The sequence below is a fragment of the Piliocolobus tephrosceles genome, chromosome 5 (assembly GCF_002776525.5).
Source record: "Piliocolobus tephrosceles isolate RC106 chromosome 5, ASM277652v3, whole genome shotgun sequence".
Classification (NCBI taxonomy): Eukaryota; Metazoa; Chordata; class Mammalia; order Primates; family Cercopithecidae; genus Piliocolobus; species Piliocolobus tephrosceles.
Genome location: NC_045438.1, coordinates 2,412,050 through 2,419,663, shown reverse-complemented (window position 1 = coordinate 2,419,663; position 7,614 = coordinate 2,412,050).

The window sequence follows — 7,614 nt, the reverse complement described above, 5'->3', positions numbered from 1 at the left end:
AGCAAGATGGCTGAATAGGAACCTGCAGCTATCATCTCCCCAACGAGAACACCAAATTGAACATCTACGCAAGAAAGCACCTTCATAAGAACCGCAAATCGGCTTGGGTACCAAGTTGGTTACAGTGGAATAGAGCAAAAAGAAGGCTTCTGGGGTCCCTGATTCCAGGCCTTGGCTCCTGGATGGCCGTTTCACACTTACCCTGGGCCACAGGGGAGCCTACTGTCCTGAAAGGAAAGGCTTGGGACTGGCCACATTCACCAAAGCAGGTTGAAGACCCCTTAGGCCTTGAGTGAACATCAGTGGTAGGTCCTGAATGACAAATGAGTCAATGAAGAAATTAAGAAATTAATTTATCAAAACAAATGAAAATATAAACACGACTTACTGATATCTTTGTAATATAGCGAAAGCATCAGTAAGAGGAAAGTTTATAGCAATAAGCACCTACATCAAAAAAGCAGAAAAACTTCAAATAAACAAAGTAATGCTGCATAGTACATAACTTAAATAGCAAGAGCAAACCAAATCCAAGATTGATAGAGCAAAAAATGTAATGAAGATCAGAGCAGAAATAAATGAAATTGAAATGAAAAAAAAAGAAGTGGTTACTTTGAAAAAATAAATAAAATTGACAAACCTTTAGCTTGACTAAGAAGAAAAGCGAACTAAATAAAATCAAAGATGAAAAAGGAGGCATTACAATTGATTCCACAGTAATTCAAAGGATCATTAGTGACTATGAGCAACTATTTGCCAATATATTGGACTACCTAGAAAAAATGGATAAATTCCTAGACACATACAGCTTACCAAAAGTGAACTCTCATACACTGTTGGTGAGAACATAAATTAGTAAAACCATTATGGAGAAGAGTTTGGAGGTTCTTAAAAAAAAAAAAAAAAAACTAAAAATAGATACATATGATCCAGCAATCCCACTGCTAAGTATATACTCAAAAGAAAGGAAATCATTGTATTGAAGAGATAACGGTACTCCCATGTTTACTGCAGCACTATTCACAATAACCAAGATTTGGAAGGAAGCTAAGTGTTTATCAGCAGATGAATGGATAAGGAAAATGGTACATATACATAGTGTAGTACTATTCGGCCATAAAAAAGAATGAGATCCTGTCATATGCAACAACATGGATAGAACTAGAAGTTGTTAGGTTAAGTGAAATAAGCCAGGCACAGCAATATAAACCTCACATGTTCTCACTTATTTGTGGGAGCTAAAAAATTCTAAGCAATTGAAATCATGGAGATAAAGAGTAGGATGATGATTACCATAAGCTGAGAAGGGTAGTGAGGAGTGGGGAAGGTAGGGGACAGTTGAGATGGTTAATGGGTACAAAAATATGGTTAGAATAAGATCTAGTATTTGATAGCACGACAGAATGACTACAGCCAACAATAATTTATTGTACATTTTAAAATCATGAAAAGATTATTGCATTTTTTGTAACACTAAGGATAAATGCTTGAGGTAATGGATATCACATTTACGATGTGATTATTACACATTGTATGCCTGTACCAAAATATCTTATGTACCCTATGAATATATAAAATTACTCTGTACTCACAAAAATTAAAATTAAAAAATAAAAAATTAAATTGTGGTGATGGTGTCACAACAACGTGGATATACTAAACACAAGGAATCATATATTTAAATGTGTGAATTACATGGTATGTAACTGAAATCTTAATAAAGCTCTTTTTAAAAAATCTTTTGATAAAGAGCTATAGTGAGACTCAATGTTGTGGGCTTTGAAGAAGGAAGATGTGTGTATGTGCTAAGGAATGTACACAGTCTCCAGAAGCTAGAAAAGTCAAGGAAAGGTTCTTTACTAGAGTCTCCAGGAGACAACTTAGTCTGCTGATACCTTGACTTTAGCCCAGTGATACTTGTGCTAGACTTCCGAAAAACAAAACTGTATGATAATTGTGTTGTTTTAAGTTACTAAGTTTGTGGTCGTTTATCACACAATAGAAGACCAATAAACTCCCCTTGCAGCTTTGCCCTTTTTTGCTCCCATTGCTCCGTCCTGGCTCTGGCCAATGTTGGTTTCTTCCCATTGCTCCGTCCTGGCTCTGGCCAATGTTGGTTTCTTCCCATTGCTCCGTCCTGGCTCTGGCCAATGTTGGTTTGTCTTCTCTGTCTCCCTCAAAGTGCTTCCAGTTATTCTTGTCTATAATCAGCAAACTTACCTTCTCTACTTCTTTTCTTTATTTCACCTCCTTATTTGAAATGATTCTGCATTACCAATGCTTGGGTTAAACCAAAGACTACTGACTGTATAAGCATATTACAAGAATTCTTTCATGTGATTAAATATGCATCTAGATTTCAGAATAACTGCTCTGTCTGAAAACTGGCTCTCCCCTCAGTACTATTTTTAAAGTCTTCCTCCATTGGAAGCTCTTTCTGAAGCAACAGGAGCTGTTAATATTTTGGTAATTAAGTGTTGCTGCTTCCAAAATATTTAAAAAAATAATTTCTTCAGTGAAGCTCATGCCAGTTTGCTTTGTCTTTTTTCCTCCTTTGCTCTTTTGTTATCTTCTATTTCTAGGTCCTTACCTAAATTCATTTCAATTTTGAAACCTCTAATTTTCTTTTCATTCTAACTCCTGCCATAATTCTAAGATACTTCAATATCACCACCTGAGGAATATATTATTCTCCCTTTATTAATCAAGGCTGCCAGGGAATGATTCTCAAACAAGGAAGGGAGGAGTACTTTGAGATTAATCATTGTAGACGTCGCTTCATGGTCCTTTGGGCAGCCAAAGTGGTGACAAAGAATGATTGTCCTGTATGTTTGATCACCATTTCCCTTCTATCAATTATGTGCTCTTTATCTTTGGCCATGATTTCGTTATTTCACCCTTCATCCTGAAAGCAGCATGTTCTCTAGTTCACTCGCATTCCCTGTTCCATAGATCACATGTGTGTTCTCAACGGGTTCAGTAACTCATGGAGTGGAATGACATTCATTTCATCTCAAGTTTCTTTCTTGGTGTAGTCAAAGGCATAGTCTACATTTCTATAGGGGCTGCCCTTCAGATTCAGAGAAGCGATTGCCCAAGTTGAGGTAAGATTCAGAAATTCCGGGAGAAAGCACGTCAGGGAAGAGGAACACAGTCCACAGGTTTCTGAGCACTGTTGCTGCACATGTTGGTTTAACACCATGCAACCTCCAAAGTCTCATTCATGGTCAGCTGGGTCAATTGCTGCTGCAACGGAAATCTTCCATCTCTATCACTTCCAGACTTTTGTCCATTTATCTAAAGAACTTTTCCATTAATTCACAAAGGTGGCCAGTTTTTCTTGATATGATTTAAACACACTTTGACAATCCAAATTAAAAAAATGCTCATGACCTCTAAGCTTTCTTTACATGTGGCTCCATGCTTGCCCTCTGTTTATAGGCTAGGCTTTCCATCTATCCTCTATTTCTATTCATTTATTTTAAAGATATTTAAATAATTTGTCATAATTCAGAACTGCTCTGTCAGCCTGGGGCTTGTTTTCTTAACTGACATCTTTTTATTCAACTTTGCTCTGTAAGAACAAAAAAGTGTTTTTGTTTGTGGTATGTGGATGACACTTTATGTTTATGCAAGAGTTTCCTAATTGTGAAAGCTTTCTCTTCTCATTTTTTGTTTTATTGTGACAAGGCTTGGACACCTTCTATTACTAAGCCATCATTTTCTCAGAATTCTAAGGAACATTAACTGAGAAGATAATGTAGCACAACAGAAATGATCTTTTAAAAATACATTGGATAAAGATTGAAAAACTAGTCATAGATTGTTCAATCATCCAGGGCAATACAGATATGAGACTAATGTGAAACTATAAGGTGATTGTTTGAATTAGGAAAACATTACACCGACCTTGAGGGTTAAGTCAAAAGGAGTATAAAGGAGATGGACAAATCTCAGCCACACAAAGATTTTGAGCCAAGCTGTATTAGTTAAAATAGTTGCTACTATAGAGAATATGAAACACTGTATAAGACATATGGAGTGAACAGTTTCTCCATGAAGTGAACTGAAAGCTCTTTGGTGAGAAAAGCTGATTCTAGAGATGTAAAGCTGTTTTGCAGATGTTATATTAAAATTCTATCCCCATTCGAACAGCTGCTAATTTGCCTTTGACATATGCAGTCCTTCAAAACTTACATTCAACTTATAGGTGCTGCTGACAAGTACAATCACCGACAAGTTGTTAGGATTCTTAGTTCCCATAAATGGGCACTGACAGTGTTGCAAGTTAGTTATGCAGTGGTTCAGACCCAGAGATACTATGTTTGGTGTGCGGAATTTGTATTGAATGCTTTGCAAGTGAATTTGCTAAGCGTTAGTTCCATGCCATGAAACTCACCAGGTTGCCCTGCAACACCGAAGTATAAAGAAATTATTAATGTATTGGCCAACAATAATAAAGATTAACAACAATGAACAACAAAAAAACAATGAGTTCACTGAGAAAGTCAGGTAAGAGGAAATATTAACTCAATTATAATTTACAGATATTTTCAAGGATAATATCATGTTTTCTCCCTATAGTTGGTATTTTTTTACTTATAATCCTGATGTATGTAACATAGTTGGTAAGAAACATCTTCATACCCAGGTTAACATTTACTATTCCATTATTTTCTAATTATATTTGTCTTTTCCTATAACTTCTCATATTAATGAATTAAGAAAACAAATTTCTATCTGTAGCAATTACATAAATTTCCTGTAAATAAGTGTTAGTAAAAAGTTTAAAAAATAGGGGAAATCATGGAATAACAAAGTAACTATGTTGTGGATACCAGGTTTTCATTAAGCCTATTTCAGCAAAAAGGGAAAACTAATGGTTTTCTTTCATGGTTGTAAAATATTTAGTCAACATTGAGGATAATATTTAGTCAACATCAAGGAAACCAAAACTAGGTTTTCTTATATCCTACATATACCACTTTTTTGTTTGAGACCCATCATTAAAGAAGAACAAAACAAAACAAAAAACTCATAGACAGTTTTAGGAGGGATAATTGGTATTCAAGGATAATACAAAATTGGCCTATTTGATCTGCCAAGTAGGCCAAGTGAATCAGGTGAATTGCCCATATTACCACCCAGCATGGGTCAAATGAGAGCTTGCTTTGTTGTTTTCTGTATGTGGTTCTCAATATGATGTTTTTGAATATAGCAACTTTCAGGACAATATAATTATCTCATTATCCTTTGGGAGATAGTGTCTATGAGAAAAAGTGTAATCCAGAAATGTGAGTACTATATATATATATATTTTATTTTTTCTTTTGCAATTACCTGTGGAAGCATTTGTTTTAGAAAAAAAATAGAGCTCACAGGAGCTCATGAATTTGGACTTCTAATATCTAATGTTGAAGGTTCTTTAATAATGTTGTTTACCTGGTATCTACATGTATTGGTTATCTAAACTGACTTACACATTTTTAGGGGCCTTTTTTATTAAGGGAAGCTCACAATGTAGATATTACTGAGATTAATATAGTCCTTTAAAATGCTGTCATAAAAAGATATTACAGAAAATAAGCACATACCATTTCATGCTCTTTAAACAGGCACAATTTTAGGTATATATATGACTTCTGCTAAGCTCCATGAGTACAGGTACTTTGCCCTTGTGTTCAGCACTGAATACTTAAAGCTTATAGAACTTGCCAAATTTAGATTTTCTGACATGGCATTGGTTTTCATCAAATTTTTAGGAAATGCATTCACCATCACAAGACTTTTTGTCATGCCTTTGGGAACCTCCATCCAGCATAAATACAAATTAACGTTTCACTGAAGTATTTGTTTTATCGTCTTAATTAGACTCTGCCACAAGGAAAGCCTTTTATTTAAAGATGCTTCTAAAGGAGTGAATGATTTTCCTGTTTGTGGTAGTTAATATTGAGTGTCAACTTGATTGAAGGATGCAAAGTACTGATCCTGGGTGTGTCCATGAGGGTGTTGCCAAAGGAGACTAACATTCGAGTCAGTGGACTGGGAGAAGAAGACCCACTCTTGATCTGGGTGGGCACCATCTAATCAGATGCCAGTGTGACTACAATAAAAGCAGGCAGAGGAACATGGAAGGACTAGACTTGCTGAGTCCTCCAGCCTTCATCTTTCTTCTGTGCTGAATGCTTCCTACCCTCAAACACTGGACTCCAAGTTATTCAGCTTTTGGACTCTTGGACTTACACTAGTGATTTTCCAAGGTCTCTTGGGTCTGTGGCCACAGATTGAAGGCTGCACTGTTGGCTTCCCTACTTTTGAGGTTTTGGGACTTGAACTGGCTTCCTTGCTCCTCAGCTTGCAGATGGCCTATTGTGGGACTTCACTTTGTGATTGTGTGAGTCAGTAGTTCTCAATAAACTCTCATTCATATATACATCTATCCTATTAGTTCTGTCCCTCTAAAGAACCTTGACTAATACACCATTTTATGGACCACTGGCTATCACCCTGACAATGCTTATTCTCAGCTCTTACTACTATATATAGCCCATTACACACAAACTTGTTTTCACGTAAATCTTTTTTTTTTTTTGCAGTTATAACATGTGATTATAAAAACTGCCTCCTCTAAGAAATATTATCTAGTTATTATCTGCTATTCACCAGTGCTTCATCCCGACACCTGTCATGACTTATGGGACTTCTATAGCTATGAAGATTAATCTTCTAACTTTTTTTTTAACTTTTTTTTTATTATTATTATACTTTAAGTTCTGGGGTACATGTGCATAACGTGTAGGTTTGTTACATATGTATACTTGTGCCATGTTGGTGTGCTGCACCCATCAACTCGTCAGCACCCATCTATTCATCATTTATATCAGGTATAACTCCCAATGCAATCCCTCTCCCCTCCCCCCTCCCCATGATAGGCCTTGGTGTGTGATGTTCCCCTTCCCGAGTCCAAGTGAGCTCATTGTTCAGTTCCCACCTATGAGTGAGAACATGCAGTGTTTGGTTTTCTGTTCTTGTGATAGTTTGCTAAGAATGATGGTTTCCAGCTGCATCCATGTCCCTACAAAGGACGCAAACTCATCCTTTTTTATGGTTGCATGGTATTCCATGGTGTATATGTGCCACATTTTCTTAATCCAGTCTGTCACTGATGGACATTTGGGTTGATTCCAAGTCTTTGCTATTGTGAATAGTGCCGCAATAAACATACATGTGCATGTGTCTTTATAGTAGCATGATTTATGATCCTTTGGGTATATACCCAGTAATGGGATGGCTGGGTCATATGGTACATCTAGTTCTAGATCCTTGAGGAATTGCCATACTGTTTTCCATAATGGTTGAACTAGTTTACAATCCCACCAACAGTGTAAAAGTGTTCCTATTTCTCCACATCCTCTCCAACACCTGTTGTTTCCTGAGTTTTTAATGATTGCCATTCTAACTGGTGTGAGATGGTATCTCATTGTGGTTTTGATTTGCATTTCTCTGATGGCGAGTGATGATGAGCATTTTTTCATGTGTCTGTTGGCTGTATGAATGTCTTCTTTTGAGAAATGTCTGTTCATATCCTTTCCCCACTTTTTGATGGGGTTATTT